The sequence below is a fragment of the Balaenoptera acutorostrata genome, chromosome 15 (assembly GCF_949987535.1).
Source record: "Balaenoptera acutorostrata chromosome 15, mBalAcu1.1, whole genome shotgun sequence".
Taxonomy (NCBI): domain Eukaryota; kingdom Metazoa; phylum Chordata; class Mammalia; order Artiodactyla; family Balaenopteridae; genus Balaenoptera; species Balaenoptera acutorostrata.
In genome coordinates this window covers 42,140,913-42,159,529 of record NC_080078.1, presented here as the reverse complement: position 1 = coordinate 42,159,529, position 18,617 = coordinate 42,140,913, and the positions used below count along the sequence as shown (strand labels likewise).

The following is an 18,617-nucleotide window of genomic DNA, read 5'->3' as shown; positions in this document are numbered from 1 at the left end:
CCTCTCTTAAATGCAATAAAGCCTGAACAGCCAGGGTCACTGATCTGTGAAAAGTACCTAACAGTAGATTGCAGGCACGCTCTAATTCAAAACAATTTCAAACAATGGGTGTGTCTGAACTGGGGGCTGTACCTCCTGCAGTGGGGGACCTGGATGAGGGATGACCATCAGCAGCCCTTTGTTTCTGATCCCAGGCACTCAGACAGTGACTGTTGCTTCCTCTTCACGAGTAAATGTAGACATAGATGCCCTACAGGATCCACAGCTCCCAGGGGGAGAAGAAGGTAGGCAACTGTATTTCCCACTCAATGGGTGCGGTCAACCAAGACGAGCCACCATCAGGACAAGAGCCCCTAAGCGGCCACTCCATAGAAACAGCTGCATCTGAGGGATTCTCCGGGGAGGCTGGGTGAGCTCTGCCTGCTTCCAGCAGCATGAAGGGCCCATGCTCTCTAGGGCCTGTCTGCATTGTCTACCCAATTCCTCCAGTTCCCTCAGATCTGATCAAACCTGGGAGAACTGACTCGTGTTAATCAGATGCACAGAAGCTGGGGAACCAACAATTTACTCTAAATTTACAAGGGGGCATTACTGTGCCTTTTAAATGTCCAGAACATACATTTGTTTACTATTCTGCACACTAGTGGTCCTTGAACACTGCCTAGATGTCAGAAGGTTTTGAGTGAACTAAGCAACATTTCCCCAAGTGGACCTCTTAGAACACTGCATCCGGAAGACGTTCCATGGTTCTGTGGCCAAAAGAAGCTGGCAAACATTACATGTCATGGAGTCATCCTAAAGAGTCCCAATGCACATAATGATAATAAAGGCACTGAAAAGTCCTGCAGTGGAAAACCTGCTTAACACTAGCATTTCTCTAAAGCATTTTACCCGAGTAACTCCAGTAATTCCTTAGTAAAACTGCCTCCTAATACACCACTGTGTAAATTCTGCTCTGGACATACACTGCGTGGGATGTGCATCTGAGCAGGGCCACCTCTAGCAAGTCAGCAGTGGTTCAGCAAAATGATTACTGGGCCTGAAGCCCTGGTTCCAACTTTGGTGCTTTGACCTCTCCAGGCCTCTGTTTTCCCACCTAACAAATGGAATTGTTAGTACTGCTGTGAGAAACAACTGAGATATTATCTGGACAAGCATTTTATAAAGCACTATAAAAGTATTATCTGCTGGGACTTCCCTGGTGGTCCAGCGGTTAAGACTCCACGCTCCCAATGCAGGGGGCCCGGGTCCGATCCCTGGTTGGGGAACTAGATCCTGCATGCCACAACTAAAAGATTCCCCATGCTGCAACTAAAGATCCCTCACGTGGCAACGAAGATCCCGCATGCCACAACTAAGACCTGGTGCAGACAAATAAATAAATAAATATTAAAAAAAATAAAATGTCAAGAGCAATAATAGTGACATTAAAAAAAATATTATCTGCTAAGGATATACTTATTGCCCTGTAACTCCTCAAAACGCTTTTTACAGGGGGATACTTCTGTTCACTTGTTCAACACCCATTCCTTAAGTGTCAGAACTAGGAGCTGGGGCTTCCCTGGTGGTGCAGTGGTTGAGAGTCCGCCTGCCAATGCAGGGGACACGGGTTCGAGCCCTGGTCTGGGAGGATCCCACATTCCGCGGAGCAACTGGGCCCGTGAGCCACAACTACTGAGCCTGCGCGTCTGGTGCCTATGCTCCGCAACAAGAGAGGCCGCGATAGTGAGAGGCCCGCACACCGTGATGAAGAGTGGCCCCCGCTTGCCGCAACTAGAGAAAGCCCTCTCACAGAAACGAAGACCCAACACACCCAAAAAATAAATTAATTAATTAATTAATTTTAAAAAAAACCTAGGAGCTGGCTTTCACCCTTAGGAAGTTCACCGTGGGCAAATGGCGGCCATTGCATATTGTTCATAAGTAATACACACCCAAGGAATTCTGGTGTCGTACCAGGGAGAGGAGGAGGGAGTTCAGGGAATCCTTCCCAGCTGAAACCACGAGGAATCTGGAAGGATCGTCAGGAGGCTTGGATATACAAGGGGAATGGGACGAAGAGCAAAATGATGGAATGCAGGCAGTGTGTGCTGACTGGGCCCAGTTGAGGTTGACCTCCCAGCGTTGACTGCCCTTGGACAGAGGAGAAATGAGTTATCTGTCTCCTCCAAGCAGAGGGGGAGGATTTACCTCTGAAAAGAGGTATTTCTGGAGAAGGAACTCCTCTTTGTTGTGGGTAGTGGCCCTTGAATTTGGCGAAGGGGAGGAGGACCTCAGGCCGGGAAAAGCGGGCTGCTGGGAAGTTATCTCTAAACAAGCGCATACCACAGACCTGGGAGTCAAGCTGCTCCTATCTACCCCTGCATGGGAGTCGGGAGTCAAGGGTGGACTATTTTAGGGCTCCTTCTCTACTCAGATAACCTGTCTGTGGGACAGTGTCTCCAGACAAAGAGGTCACGGTAGCAGGTTGGTCTTCTCACGTCCCCAGACTCCAAATGCTGAAAGCAGAGTCCCCAAACCCCAAAGCTCCTGTCAACCACCAGTCTTCTTTCTAGAGTCCCAAATGTGAGTCTCCCCCCAGGCCCCTCCCAACCCACGGCCCCCGATGCCCTCTGTGGAGGTGCCAGAGCAGGGACTGCACGATTGTTCTAGAGACACGTTGGAAAAGAGAAAATGCCCGCCTTTATGTCCACTCGTCAAAATACTCTTGCATATATGAACTGGGTAAAAAGTTAGTAAGAGTTCCACAGTCAAAAACATAACCTATAAAGTATAAGAATCTGGAAAAGAATATACATATATGTGCGTGTGTGTGTGTGTGTATAATCGATCACTTTGCTGTAACCTGAAAATAACACAACACTGTAAATCAACTATACTTCAATTTTAAAAAATTTCATAGTAAAACCAAAAAAAACCATGACTATATACAAAGTCGGCATTGCATAATCTGCTGCATGCCACTGTCAAGCCTCATAAACCCCCAGGTGGGGTCCAGATAAACAGGGCAACTGGAAACACTGCTTCCATTGAACAATGATGCAAGGTCATAACCACAACCCGGACTTGATGTAAAATGTTGATATTTTGTTCACTGTGGATTTTTTACATGAAATTTGATGTTTTTCAATATTGCATTAAAACACTATTTTTCTTAATGACCGAGTTCCGCCAGATGTTTGCTTTTGCTGCAATATTTACAAAGTCCTGTTGGTCCGAAGAGTGCTCTGGGGTTTCCTTGTTGATGACAGCATGTTCCTAAGAAATCCCACTGTGCCTGAAACCCTCAGGCCTGCAAGAAACTACCGCTCCACAGCGCTTGGGTTCGTGCGCGGCTTCCTCTGCTGACTTAGGAAAGCACCCCCCCACCCCCACCCCAGGATCTGAGAGCTCTGAGGAGAAGCGAGGCGCCGGTTAGGGCCCAGGGGGTCGGTCGCGCCCTGTATTTCTTGGCAAGACATCACAGGCTTTAAAGCTGAATTCTGCAAACTCCCCGCCGTCCCGCGGCCGTCGAGGGGCGCGGGTGGGTGGACGCTGCGCTGGTGGGAGCCGAGGCCAAGGGTGGAGGCCGAGCCCGGGGGGTGGGGGGCGAGGAGGCCTCAAAGTGGGAAAGTGGCCCCCTTGCTTCCCGGCAGGAACCCGGGCTCCTCCTCCGCCTGCCATCAATCACCGCAACAACCCCATTGCCCCCCGTCCGGCTTCTCCCCCCGGGGGAGGAAATCCCTAGCCCGAGCGTCCGCCCCGCTCACGGGCTGAGCGCACGTACCCGGTCTGCGCCGGGCACCCGGGCGTGCGACCCCGCTCCGGGCCGCGCGCGCCGGTGCAGGGCGCACTTGACACCCCGTAGGCGTCCCCGCAGGTAGAACTCAACCAAAGTCCCTACCTCCTCCGCCGCGCGCGCCCGCACCCGCACCCCGTGACCGCAGCCTCGGTGGCCCCTCACCCCCCCTCCCCCCGGCAGAGGTCTGCCTAAGATCCTTGCCCGGAAGCCCACCGTGCCCCCGTCCCGGCGCCCCCATTCCCTGTTCCCCCCTCCCCCGCCCGTCCCCAAGACCCCCGAGGCCGCTCGCTCGCTCTGCCCCCAGGCCTCAGGGGAGGAGCGTGCGAGGAGCAGCACCCGTGCCTCGAACCCCGCAACGCCCCCGCCCCAGTCTAGGAGTCTCCCGGCGCGCCGGGTGCGGGCACAGGGGGTGGGGTCTCCGCTGCCGCCGCCCCTTACCTCGCGCAGGCCCTCCCCGCAGGTCCCGGAGGCGGGGGCGACCGGTGGCCCCGCGGACTAGCGCGGGGCTGACTTTCCCCGCCCGGGAGGAGCAGGAGGAGGAGGAGGAGGAAGAGAAGGAGGGGAGGTGGAGGGGGAGGCGAGGGAAGGGCTTTGTGTCTGCCTCCCGCCCTCCCTCGGCTCCAGCTCTAGCCATCCCCCTCCCCCAACCGCTCGGGAGGGATGGGGCGGGGGAATCCGAGGGGGGCGAGGAAGGCGCCTGCGCGACCGGGGCCCCCAGCGCCCCCGGTACCGCCCACCCTCCGCTGCGGGGACGCGCAGCCTCTGCGCTCACCCGGGGACCAGGGACCCAGGCTGCAGGGAGGAGAGAGCTGGACCAGAAAGTTGATCTAACCCAGAGCGAACTTGGCTGGCCCGGCTCCCGCCCCGCCTCGGCGCCGCCGCCCGGCTCTTCTCACTCCCCGAGGAGGACCGGACTTTTGTTCTCGAGACTCGGCCCAGTCTCCTTTCTGTCCGCCCATCACAGAGCAGCCCCCACGCTTGCACCCCCTTCCCGTGACGAGCCCCGCCGCCCCCCAGCGGACCCAGATCCGCCGCGCGGGCTGGGAGCCCCAGCTGGGGAGGCCCGCGTGGGCGCGGCCCTTCGTCCCCGGTTTGGCCGCGCCGTGTCCCCGCCGCGAGGTGTTTTGCTCGTCCTCGCTGGGTAGGGGGCCGCCTGGGTTGGTTTCTGTGTGTTCAGGGCCACCCAGCCCCGGCCCCGCGGGAGCGAGAGCGGCGGGGAGGGGGGATGTGGTTTGGCTCCGCGCTGGGAGACCTTTATCACCCCTGGGAAGGCGACGCGGACAGGCGGGGAGCTGCTGGCCGGTTGCCGGCCAGGAACCAGCAGTCGTCTTTCTTCCGAGTCGGGCGGGTCCCTGGTGAGCTGCTGAGTTTTCCCACTTCCCCGCTGGGGAGAGCACCTTTGCAGAGAAATACCCAACAGCGTTAGAGTTACCGAAGTAGCTGGTGTCGCAAAAAAACCCGCAAAGACACCTGTTTCGGACAGAGCAGAAAAAGGAAACAAATGGACAAAGACCTTATTTTTGCTCCTGTTCTGCTTCAGACCAGTAGCCAAAGAGGCGACTTGGATTTCACTGGTGTCGGCTCTTGTGAATCCTGCCTTCTAAAATCCCCAAATTTATTTTTCATTTGTAATCAGCTCAGCTCCCAGGAAAACATAGCCCACTGTGCTTCTCTTCTGTTCCAAGTCAACCATTCAATAAAGAATTGAGCACCTGCTATGTGCCTGGCACTGCTCTAATGTTTGGGATGAGCTGGGGAACAAAAGATGAAAAGATCTTTGTTATTGATGAGAAACAAAGATCTCCCTGCCTTGGTGGAGCTGGCCTTCTGGGGGGGGCAGGGGCAGAGGGTAAACCATGAACATCAATAAGTTAATTATCTGGGATGGTAGAAGAAGTCAGTGATAGGGAACCAAAGAAAAAGTAGAATAAGGAGGCCAAATAAGGAGGTTGGGGAGTGCTAGTGTGTGGTGCAGTGTGTGGGATCCAACAGGTGGGGTGGTCAGAGGAGGCTTGCTTGAGAAGGTGGGATTTGGGCAGGTGAGGAAGGGAATACCTGGGGAGAGAACTAGGGGCAAAGGCTCTGAGCCGCTGGCTGGAAATCGTGAGGGTCTGAGTGGAGAGTGATGTGGTCTGGCTGTATTGCTGAAAGACGGGCCTGATGCTGCACAGGAGCGTTGACTATAAGGGGCAAAGATGGAAACAAGTTAGGAGACTGTTGAGATAATCCTGGCTGGAGATGAAGGTGGCACAGAGCAGGGTGGTGGCACTGGAGCTGGAGGGAAGTATGGATTCTTATTTATTTTGCAGGTAGAACCTTCAGGAATTCCTGAAGGTTGGATATGTTGGCAGAAGGGAGAAGTAGACAGAGACAGACCTGGTCCCACATCTCTCCTCCTTGTCTCCCTTCTTCCGCCGGATTGATTGTGTTTTGTAGACAAAGTGCCCCAGGTAAATGCTGAATAGGTATGGCCTCCGCTCCTTTCTTCCTGTCCTTTTCCCTGTCTCCCTTTCCAGGCACCCTCCTGAAAACTTCCTTCGTCTTGTGGACACAGGCTCAATCTATTCCAGAACTCGGGGCCCATTTGGCCCTGTCCCCTACCCCACCCCCCCACCGGAAAACATCTCACTGTAGAGATGGATTTGGGGTTATTCATCAGAACTATTTATTGAGTAGCAACTTTGTATGTGCAAGCACTGTTGTAGGCTCTGGGGCTATAGCAGGGAACCAAAAGATAAAACATTGTGTTCTCCTGGAACCCACGGTCTCATGGGGAGGGAGGCCAGAAACCAGACAAGCAAGGAAAATATGTGACATGGCTGATGAAACGTACCATGGAAAAAAATTAACCTGGGGGGTGGGGAAGAGAGAGTGCTGGGGAGGCTGCAATTTAAAATAGGTGGTCAGAGAAAACGCCAGGAAAAAAAAAAAACAACTCTAAAATAACAAGCCTTGGACCCTCTCAGGGACTTACACTCGGCAGGTTTGGCCTCCTGCTCTGGGTCCCTGGAGATGGCAACATGCACTCCAATCAGCTGCAGAGATCACAAGTGCTCCAGGGGCACTTCTGTCAGCTGAGGACCAGCCAGCCAAGAAAATGTCATTTCTAATGAAGTTATTTCCCTTCCAGAGTAAACCAAGCAGCACTGGTCTGGAAGCATTGCCCAGAGCTGGCAACTCAGCAATTTGTTTCTCTCCTCTGTCGAGCAGGGCAAGTAGAGGTGAGTGTCCTGTGCACACAGAATGACCTCAAAAGAGTGGTTTTGTACTCCAGGGTCTGAGCTGTACCGTAATCACAATAATAATGATGGCCATTCTTTATTTTTTCATCTGCAGTGGTAATGGGTAACATTACCTTGCTCAATCCCCATAGCCACCCTGAAATTAATTGGGGCTTTCTTCGTGACCTAGTATATGATCTATTTTGAAAAAAAAAATTCCGTATTTATCAGAAAAGAAGGTTTATTAAACACCCCCCATAATCTAGTTCATACTTAGCATATAGTAGTTGTTCAAAACTGTTAATTACTGAACTTGAACACCAATTAATTAAATGTGAATTCATCTTTTATATTTATTCTAATTCTCCATGTCGTTTATTTTTACTATTCTCTTTGCCAATCTCCTAATGGATATCCTGCCTTCTCCCCTACCCACCTTCTTGAATAAAATGCACTTAGGGCAGATGTGTTAACATCTTCCCTTTCACTTGGAGTTTTGACATTTTTCTTTGAATTTTCTACCATTCATATTCTAGCATTTTCATGCTGTTGCACAGTACATAAATATTTACGTGTACTATGATTTTACCGTGGATGGCATAGTTATCAGTATAATAAACCTCCTTTGCCCCATTAAGTGTGTTTGTCCTGATTTATTCTGAAATTCATATCATGACCCCTGCCTTCTTTGTGTTTGTATTCATTTAATAAATTCTTTTGTCTATCCTCTATTTTAAATCTTTCTGCATCTTTTTATTTAGATGAGTCTTTTTGAAGCAACTGAATTTTTGGTTATATAACTGAATTTTCTTTTTAAACCCAACTGGTGAATTTGTTTCCATTTTTGCCATCTTGTTTTATGGTTTGGGGGTTTTCTAAACCCCTGCCATTTTCTGAGTTCTATGCTTTTGGGTTAAACTGACTGTACTTTATCTCTTCGTAGCTTCTCCAGTCATTTGAAAAGTGTAGTTCTTGTTTAACACGGAGTGGTTCATTCAGTCCTGTATTCAATTATGATTCTGTTCTGGGTGGCAGGCATAGTTCCAGGCACTGTGGCTATATGATAAATATATGAGCCTAAGAAGAATCTGAACAAACACATGAAAAGAACCCTTATCTCCTCTTTGCTTCCTTGTATATTTCAGTTACTTTTTCACAATCACTCTTTGTTCAACCTAGTTCATAAGCACTTAGGCTTAATCACTTTGGGGGTTTTCCTGTGAAGGCTCCTATGCACATGTAAAAATAGAATTTGTGTGCTTTACTTCTGTTGATCTGCTTTACGGCAACTTAAGCCTTGGGCCCAGACAGAGACTCCAAGAAGACAGAGGGAAAGTTTGCCTCCCCTACACTATGCAGATAGAACCACCAGGGCACGCTCCTTTACATCTCTCCTGTGTTACGTTTGGATGCAATTTAGATTACACTTTAGTTGAGTTTAGCCATCAGTACATTGACTAAATTTGGCGGGTGACTTAAAAAGAGTAAATATGTGTTGACATTAACTGAAAAAATATTGTCTCCTTTGAGACAGTTGGGTTACAATGAAACACCTAGGATGGCATTTTTGAAATTGTGTGTGCACGTGCTTGCCTGTGTTTGTGTGTTTATACCCCAAACCTTCCCCAGTGGGAGGACGAGTCCTCAGGGCATGCTGAAGAAGTCCTGTGGAGGAGGGGGAAGAGGAACCCCCTGCCCCGTTCTGCTTAGGTTTTCAGGGGGGGGGACTTGGATGAATAGTGGTGCCCTTTTCTGAGACAGGAGCAGTTTTGAGGGAATGAGAAATAAAGACTCCTGGCTATCTCTGGTTTATCTGAAAACTGCCTGCCCTGACTCTGCCCAGGTACACCGCCCAGGTACACTGTGGGATTTACCCTGCTGTCCAGTTCCCTGCTTACGTCCCAGGCCCAGGCCCCCCGTTCTTTCTAGTCTTTGCTTATATATACTGGGCTTTAGGATAGAAACTTACATCATTGAATAATTATTTTTATTCTACCTGACTCATCTGCTGAGAATTAATTGTATCTGAATTGAGATTTCAATTCTATGTATAACAATTATTTAGATTTCATTCAATGTTTAAACTCGTTTCAATATGGATCACCTGTCTTTTGTATCGTGTCTTTGCGAATGTTAACGATTTCCCTTTTCATCCACTAGAAATATAGCTTAATAGATTATAGCCCAGCTAGACTATAATATGAAAACTTTTTTTTTCAGGGACATAAGGGACATGAGTTTGCTGAGCACACTTGTGTCTGAGAAACCTTATCTCTTTACACACGAATGTGTGTGGAATTCTTGCTTTCTGTGATGGACTGTCTGCAGAGCTGGCACTGGCCATCTCTCTCATTCCACCGTGTGCATTCCACTCTTGCATCAAGAGGTCGGTCCATCTCCCCCTCCTCAAATCTAGCCTCACCCTCTGACTTGCTTTAACCATGGAAAAAGTGAGGCTGGGTGGCTTTGCCTTAGGACTTCAAAGCCCTGGCAGCCCCCATTTTGCCTTCATGAGATCCAACGCCATGTAACCTCGCGATAGGCCACTGAATGATGGGACACCACGTGGAGAGAGTCTGAGACTGGCAGCTGCTCCTGCAGACATGTGAGTTGAGCCATCCTGGACTGTCCAGCCCTGAGCTCCCACTAAATCAGCCATGGGAGCGACCTCAGCTGACACCACTCAGAGCAAAAGGACCACCAGTGGGGAGTCTAGCCAACCCACACAATGACATGAGTAACTGTTTTTGTTTCAAGTCTCTAAGTGTTGGAACAGCAAATAAATAACTGATCTCTTGTCTCTTCAAAACTCTATAACTTTGCTTCATTACTTTCTAATATTTAATCTTAGTGAGAAGTCTTAAGTTCAGCCTGATTTGTTTTTCTTCATTATCATAAGCACTGCTTTTGCCTGCTTTTAGACTTTTTCTTCATCTTTCTAATTTAAGCATTTTTCCAGGATGTGTTAGAGTATGAGTACCATCTCACTGATTTGGTATGCAACACAAACATTTTGATTTTTGTCTGTAATTATTTCTTTTGCAGCTTTTAAAAACTTTTCTTTAGTGATACCTCTGCCTATTGCTTCTGTTCTAATTGTTCTGATTTCTTTGACTAAACACGAGTCAGCAAACCACAGCTTGTGCCCCAAGTCTGGCCCACCACCTGCTTTGTAAATAAAGTTTTATTGAAACCCAGCCACATTTATTTGCATATTGTCTGTGGCTGCTTTTATGCTTCAACAGCAAAGTTAAAAAGCTGCAACAGGGCTTCCCTAGTGGCGCAGTGGTTAAGAATCCGCCTGCCAATGCAGGGGACACGGGTTCGAGCCCTGGTCTGGGAAGATCCCACATGCCGCGGAGCAGCTGGGCCCGTGAGCCACAATTACTGAGCCTGCGTGTCTGGAGCCTGTGCTCCGCGACAAGAGAGGCCGCGATAGTGAGAGGCCTGCGCACTGCGATGAAGAGTGGTCCCCACTTGCCACAATTGGAGAAAGCCCTCGCACAGAAACGAAGACCCAAGACAGCCATAAATAAATAAATAAATAAAATTAAAAAAAAAAAAAAAAAAAGAAATCTGGGAGACCAGTTAGTTAAAAAAAAAAAAAAAAAAAAGCTGCAACAGAGACCTTATGTATTAAGCTTGTCTTTTTATTCTGATGCTTTGACATCTTGGGGCCTTGCTGACAATGAACGGGGGGCTTCCCTTCCCTGGGTTAGCAAATCCCTAGAGAAAGCAAACATCTCACCCTCTGAGCCTGCCTTTCATATGAAAACCCGCCAATCAAAACCCACACCCCAGCCACTTCCCTCATCAGGCTCTCCCACTTGGGCCCCTGTCCACCTGCCCTAATCTGGCACCCAAGGCCAGGTACCAGGCAAGAAGTAGGGACAGTCACTCTACCCCAGAGCCCGCTGAAGTTAATTCAACTCGCCAATCCTAAATCTGCTTACCCTTCCTCACCCATTCCTTCCTGCAGAAACCACGATAAAGTCTCCCGCCCATGTTTTCCCAGGGACCCTCTGCCTCCTGACCCACGAGGCCCCCTATGGTGTGCTGTGCGCCCTCCTCTTGGAAACTGTGAGCGACAAACTGTCTTTTCAGTGGCAGTCCTCTCCTGAGCTGTTGCCTCGCCAAACCTGAATAATAATAAAACCTACATTTTAAAACATCATCTTTCTCACGAAGCCTGAAATATTCACCACCTGGCCCTTTATTGAAAAGTCTGCTGTCCCCTGGACTGGGCTACCTGTAACTCTGAAATCACGTCACTTTTGTCCCAAGGACGCGTCTTCCTCACCCACCATTTGCTCTGATGTTAGGCTGAAATGGCTTTTGTCAGTCGCCATTGCCAGGATGTTGCCAATTCCGTGGGCACTTCCCTCTCTTCATTTTACCCCCCACAAATTGATTTCCCTCATATAATTAAACCCCATTTTCTCTTGGCTTCTGTGCCAACAGCATGTTCTCTGGATCTGCTCCTCTTTCTTCTCCTTTGCTGCCTCTTCCTGTGACACCAGCCTCCAGTGAGTCCCCCCCTCCCCTTCCCGTGCCCCATCTCTTTACACATTCACTCTCTCTGGGGAATTAATTAAACACTTTATCTATACCAATGATCATGAATCTGTAACCCAGCCCTGACCTCTCACGTGTTCGACAAACTTCTATACTCGACAGTCCTCTTACATCTTCTACGCTTGGGAGGTAACAGCTACTCAGTGTTTTCATACCAAAGTTAGAACTCCTAATTTGCTCCCCTAAAACTCTCCCCAAACTTCCCTATCTCTGCATTTTCCTTAATTTCTTGCTTTTTCTTTTTTTCTTACCTTTTTTCTTCCAGTTTTATTGAGATATAATTGACATACAGTACTGTATATTGTACAGTATACTGATTTGACTTACATACATCAATCTGATACAACTGATAAAACAATCAGTTTAGTGAATATCCATCATCTCTTATAGATGCAAAGTTGGAGAAATAAAAAATGTTTTCCTTGTGATGGGAACTCTCTTAACAACTTTCATATATAACATGCAGCAGTGTTAATTATATTTATCATGTTGTACATTACATCCCTAGTGTTTATTTATCTTGTAACTGGAGGTTGTACCTTTTGACTACTTTTAGCCAATTCCCCCCTCCCCCCACCCCTGCCTCTGATAACCAGAAATCTGATCTCCTTTTTTATGAGTTTGTTTGAAGTATAATTGACCTACAGCACTACCTTAGTTCCTGTTGCACAACAAAGTGATTCGGTATTTCCATACATTTCAAAATGATCCCCAAGATAAGTCTGTTTACAAATCTGTTAACCTACAAAGACTTAACTTTTGCTTTTTCTTTAGTTCCAACTACAGACACATCGATGACACCTTCCTGCTCTCCCTACAAAACTAACCTGAACCTGTCCCCTTCTCTCCACCTCCGTTGCCCCCAGGCTAGGCTGAGCCACCACCACGTCACAAGCCCAGGAGCCTTCTCCCTGGAAAACTGCATCTACTCCTGCCCGCTATGGGGTTTTTCTACACACAGCCAGCAGAATGATGTACTGCAGTTAGAGGGGAAATTGGATCCCATTCCTTTCCTGCTCACCCGTCTGGCTTCTCATCATTCTTCAGGAAATCCAGAGTCTTTCTCAAGGCTCACAGAGTCCTCACATTCTGGCCTGTGCCCTGCCTTTAACCCCATCACCCCCCAACCACCCAACTCTGGTGTTTCCTTTGTTCTTTGAACACACGGGGCTTATTCCGGCCTCAGAGCCTTTGCACGAGCTGTTTTCTCTGTGGTCCTTTGCATATTTGCACCGCTGGCACAGAGCGCACTCTTGAAGACTTTATAGACTTGAGGATGTTTTTATTACGTCCTCACAGTTCAATGACAGTTTGGCTAGTTATAAAGTTCTAGGTCCAGAGTCATATTTATTCAGAAATCTAACTCCCTGGTCTTCTTGGTCAGAACATGGCTGTTGAGAAGCCTGAGGTCAGTTTCATTCTTGTTCCACTGTAGGTGGTCTGCTTCTGTCATCTGGAAGCTGAAGAATAATAGCTTTGTCTTCAATGTGTTTGAATTCCACTATGATGGGGTCTGAGCGTTTTCCCCATCCACAGTGAGGTGCCCTATGTACCTTTCCTTCGGTAGACTTTCATCTTTTTTAATTTCGGGGGAAGTTAAAGACACGCCTTCAAATTTCTCCTCCTCTCCTTCTGGATCTGCGCGTTGACTTCTGTCCTCCGAGCCTTTTAACTTCTCCACCTCCCATCTCCAGTCTCCCCCGAGGCCTCTTTGGAGAGGTCCTGGATCACGGCTTCCCGCTCATCGGTTCTTTGCATCCATTTATTATTATTTTTTTCTCGGCCACGCCGCACAGCTTGTGGGATCTTAGCTCCCCAACCAGGGATCGAACCCGGGCCCTCAGCAGTGAAAGCATGGAGTAATAACCACTGGACTGCCAGGGAATTCCCGGTATCCATCTATTCCTTATTCCACCTATCATTTTCTGAATTATTCTTTTTCATATAATATTTCCACTTGTTTCCCTTTTGTGTGATGTCTGATTCTTGTTTCATGTGGCTAATTTCTCCTTCTTAACATTTTTATCAGGCTTATTTGAAACTTTTGGTGTGGCCATTCCAGTAATTCTGCTTCAGGTGGTGTATGTTGTTACATTTGCTGCCCCTTTCTGGCAGTGGTACCCCTCAGGCCTGACATTCTGAAGGTACTGGCTATTCTAACTGGTATATGTACTGGGGGAGGTCCAAGCTTGGCTCCAGGCTGTGTCACTCCTCGTGAGCGTAAGGATCTGTGTACTCGTTTTCTGTGGCTGCGTGTCACATCGCCACACACGTAGCAGCCCGACATAGCACACCTGTATCATCTCACAGTTTCCATGGGTCAAGAGTCTGGGTGCAGCTTAGCTGGGTTTCCCGTCCTCACGAGGCTTCAGTCCAGGTGTTGGCAGGAGCTGCGGCCTCAGCTGAGACCCCTGCACCCTCCTCTGGATTCTCTAAGCTCATGTGTTTGTTGGCAGAATTCACTCCCTTGCAGCTGTGTGACTGAGGCTCTTGGCTCGGCGGCAGTAAATTAAGACCAACCAAATGAGAACAAGGAAAGGCCATTTTTTCAGAGCTTTCAATAGCAAGGGAGTCGGCCACCATTATTTGAGTTTGGCAGAGACTCGAAGGCAGGTAGGGGGTTGGGAAAGCTTTACAGCGGAGAAAAGAGGCAGCTTCAGTTCAGGTGTGCCGGGACCAGGGCTGCTGGGCTGGGGAAGCAGGAGGCGGGCTGACTTGCCGTGAGCGTCCTATGTGACTGGTTCAGGAGCATGTTTGGCTTCTCTGCTTGGTCCCACGTTGGAAATCGGGACAAAATCAGGAGGCTGTCAGTTATTAATCAAGTTCTGGTTGTTTTGTCAAGGGGAGCGTTAACCTTCTCTCCTTTTGTACAACACAAGTTCTGGGCACTTTGGAACAATGCAATGGCTACAGAGGGTATTGTTTGGTTTCCTGGACCAGTGGCTAGAGACAGTGGTCCGATGTCCTACAATCCTGGTTACTGTAGATAACGGCTTGGTTTCTGGGCTGGTTGCTGCAGGTTGTGGGTCAGAGTTCTCTTTCTACCTATGGCCTGGCCACTGTCTGTTGGTACACTGTCCTCAGCTCCTAGAGGCAGCCCCTGGCACGTGGCCCTCTCCTTAGGACGTTCACAACATGGCAGTTGCTTCTTCGGGACCAGCAGAGAGCATCTGTCACTCTAATGCATCCTAATGTCACCGAAAATTCAACTCACTATCAAGTTAAGAAGAAATAAAAAGGAATTTTATTCAATCCAAACTGAAGGTTATAACCTGGGAAGCAGATTCTCAGAAAGCTCTGAGAACTGTTCTGCCTGTTAGAAGTGGAAGGCATAGTCATATGCATTTTCGAGACAAAGGATTATACATCAAAGTGACATCCGGATATTTTACATAAAGCTCACTAAGGACACATAGTCCCGGTAAGCACCTACAAAGCGAGCAGCAAGTCACCATGACTCCCTACGGAGCTGAGAGAGAACACCGTTCATTTAAGAAGTTGCATTGCTAGCATCAGAAGAAAGAAGAAAATTGATCTTTATGTTGGGCAGGCATTCCCATCTTTGAGGAGCTCTGGTTCACGTGTAATTCAGATGCACGCTGCACAGCGGGGAAGGAGGGAGGAGGCCCAAACAAATGCAGAGAGAGAATTTTATGTTTACTTTTTCTTGTCCTGCCTTAAAATATAAATTTTATTTCATCACTAGTAAGACGGGGTTTTTTATATGTGTCGTTATGTATTCACAGGAGCGACGGCCATACCTTTGCCATGTTCTATAGGCTAGAAGCGAGTCACAGACCTGCACTAATGGGAGGAGAGGATTACAGGATGGAACTCCAGGGGTGGGGAGCATGAGGGCCTCTGACCCCACGTCACACTCTGCCTACTGCAGTGGGGGCGGGGAGGGGCCCTTGAGCAGCGCCTCAGGCCCTGGAGAACATTTGTTGGTCACGCCCATTACTGGCTTCCACCGAAAACATCCCTGGTCCAGGTTTCATCTTTAAACGCAACACTGGGAGAAAACCATTTCCCCCAGGCTCTGCCAGCCCCACCCTGGGGTCTCGAGGAAGGAATGCCCAGGGGCTGCTGGTCCTGGGAGCCTCCTTCCAGGGACAGTCACCACAGCGGGCTTTGGTACTGCATCCGGGATGCTGGCTGATTCCTTTGTGGAAAAAGCCCGTGGCCACTGTTGCAGGGTAGTGGGGGCCGGGGGGGAGAGGCAAGAGCAGAAATTAGAAGCTTTCTTCTAATTAAAAGTGGGGATTGATCACCTAATCCGCTACCCAGTTCTCTGTCTCTCTAATGATGTAAGTGAAAAACTCTATTCCCTCAAATACCATCGCATGCGTCCGTAGCTTTACTTGTGTCTTCCGTGGCTTCCTTCACATGCAGGATCCTCTGGCTCCTGCTACGGGGTTTCTCGCCCATTCCTCTCCACCATCAGTGCTCTGTTATACAGGGGGCAGCGGGGCTCAACCTTGGCCGTACATTACAGGCACCTGGAGAGTCTGATAAACCCCTGAGGCCCAGGTCACAGCCCTGACCTATTAGTCTCTAGGGTGAGGTGCCGGCAACAGCGGCTTTATAGCTATCAGGTGATTCTAATATGTAGCCAAAGTCCTAGAAAAGTCTAGAAGCTGCAGCCTGTAAATCAGTTCTTAGACTTGCTATACTTGGGGATCACCTGGAAAGCTTTTAAAAAACACTGATGCCCGGGCCCCAGCACCAGAGGTTCTGAGGGAACTGGTCTGGAGTGTGGTCAGGATTTCCCAAAGCTCCACAGGTGATGGCAGCATGCAGCCAACGGCAAGAACCGCTGGCAAGCGGCGAGAACCAGATAGCAAGGTGCTCTCAGGGAACGGGCTTGGTCCTCTGCTTTTCTCAGTAAGAAAAGGGGCACGTGCCCAGTTTAAGTGTGACTGATAATGAGCGTGGCGAGAACACAAGGGTGTGTTGCTTTTGTCCTGAAAGTCGAAATGATCAAGAATATTAGCTCAAGGCTAGATCAGGTTCCCTGCTGTAGGCTAGTTTTCTAAAGGAGCCATTGGAATTCCCCTTTGCTATCGCATTCAGCACGCGTTTTGATTTTATAAGTAGTGTTAAGCCCCCATCTCCTACATCGGGTAGTCACCTTGAGCTTGAGAAGCCGTCCCCAAACGTGCAGTGAGGTCACCGTCCACTGGGGTTGCCGAGGGACCCGGCCGGAGCCTGAAGGGTAGATCCGCTCGGCTGGAAGGAGAGAGACAGAGCAGCCAGACCCGAGGTGCAGAGCTGGGCCCTGCAAGGCGTGTTGAACAACAAACCCAACAGATCTGGGAGAGGAGACGTCGTGTAGAGGACAAACGTCATCTGACGGCCTCGGTGACACCGTCATTGTCAGCTACAGGTTTACTTTAACAGGTGCGTCCTGCTCTGTAATCATAAGTCAGTTTTCTAGACTTTGTTTAGAGGTTGATTCTACAGACTGAGCACCAATAAACCACATTAACACTGTTATAACCGGTGCTAACTGTGCAGCCTCATCATGAGCTAAGATGAATTTTCCTTCTCTGTGAATCCAGCGTCACTATTCCCATGACATTTAAAGGGAAATGTTTCTAGCATCAAGGTCAAATGAATTCTCTTCTCGTCCCCCTTCAATTCCTCAAAATTATGATTGTGCTGTATTTCAGCTCACTTCATGTTTGAATCCTTATTTTCTTAAATGGTCCCTTCCTCAGGAGGTTTCTAATTGCCTTTCGTTTTCTTCCTTCTCCCTCCCTCCCTCCTTCCCTCTCTTCCATCTGTCCTTCCTTTTACAATTTTTTATTGTTTCTGCTATCAACAGAGGACATTTACTACCACAAACCTTCAGAAATATCCAGACTTTCAATTCTACAAACTGCTGCAGAAAATCCGCTTTCTCTCTGAAAATGTGCTTCCAGAGACTTCTGCATTTCTGCTCCAATCTGAATTGCTTATTTTCTAGATCTGCAGGGAATTACAGTCCCAAGGCTGTTTCTTTTTTTTTCTTCCTGTATTTCCAGGGTAGATCCATTGTTTTCTATCAATAGATCTCAAATCTTTTTTTCTTCCTCATTTTATCTCAAGAAGGGCGCCAAAAGGCTAACTTTCAGAGTCTGTATATGTCTGAAAACATATTTCTTTTGCCCTCATGCTTGATTGATATTTTGACTAACAGTGACATTTTAGGTTCAAAATACATTCCCTCTTAATTTGAAGACATTTCTCCATTGTGCTTCACTATATGGTGTTGTTGAAAAGAGATCCAATCCATGCTGGTCTGAATCTCCTCCTTATAATTGATCTGATTTTCTTTTCCTCTGTAAAGTTTTCTTAATCTTCCAAGTTGTAAAATTCACAGGGATATGTCTGGGACTGGAGCTTCCTACATTGCTTTGTTGTATCCATCAGTATCTTCTTATCTGCTTTTATCTTCAATAAATTTATCATAGGTTCAAATTTCCTGACGAATTTCATGTAGATCTCACTGTTTTTATGGATTTAATTCCTCTTGTCTACCTTTACTTTCATTTTAAGAGGAATTGGGGAGGGGAGGGAGAGAAATGTGTATGATTAGTCTGCCATTTGGAACACGATTTCTAGAAACGTAGTATTTGGATATTAAAGGAAAGGGGGACCCCCAAAGACAGAAAGACGGGGAGATCCTTGACTTTCATCTCAGAGAAATGACTTGGAGAGTCTGTCCCATGCCTCTCCCTGAGTTGCTTGGTGGTTGTTGGCAGTCCTTGGCCTGTGGCAGAATAACTCCAGCCTCTGCCTCCGTGGCCATGTGGCATTCTCCCTGTGTGTCTGTGTCCAAATTTCCCTTTTATAAGGACACTAGTCATTGGGTTAGGGCCCACCTAACTCCAGTATGGTCTCATCTTTACTTGATTATATCTGCAAAGGCTATTTCCAAATAGTGCCACATTTACAGGTTGCAGGGCGTAGGACTTGAACATATTTTGTGTGTGTGTGTGGCCAGGGGAGATAAAATTCAATCTGTAACAATTATCAAAGTAAATTAAAAGATAATC

General features: G+C 48.3%; 1 protein-coding gene and 1 pseudogene across 2 annotated transcripts in view; both read right to left on the bottom strand.

The window, feature by feature from the left end:
- Nucleotides 1-4,368, bottom strand: part of RIN2 (Ras and Rab interactor 2) — a 226,810-nt gene extending 222,442 nt beyond the window's left edge. For both annotated transcript variants that reach the window (XM_057529593.1, XM_057529597.1), the window contains exon 1: nucleotides 4,220-4,368. The gene's annotated coding sequence lies outside the window, so the exon portion shown is untranslated. The remainder of the gene's footprint in view (nucleotides 1-4,219) is intronic.
- Nucleotides 4,369-14,410: 10,042 nt separating this feature from the next.
- LOC114239104 (U6atac minor spliceosomal RNA) lies at nucleotides 14,411-14,453 on the bottom strand (annotated as a pseudogene).
- Between the last annotated feature and the right edge of the window lie 4,164 nt (nucleotides 14,454-18,617).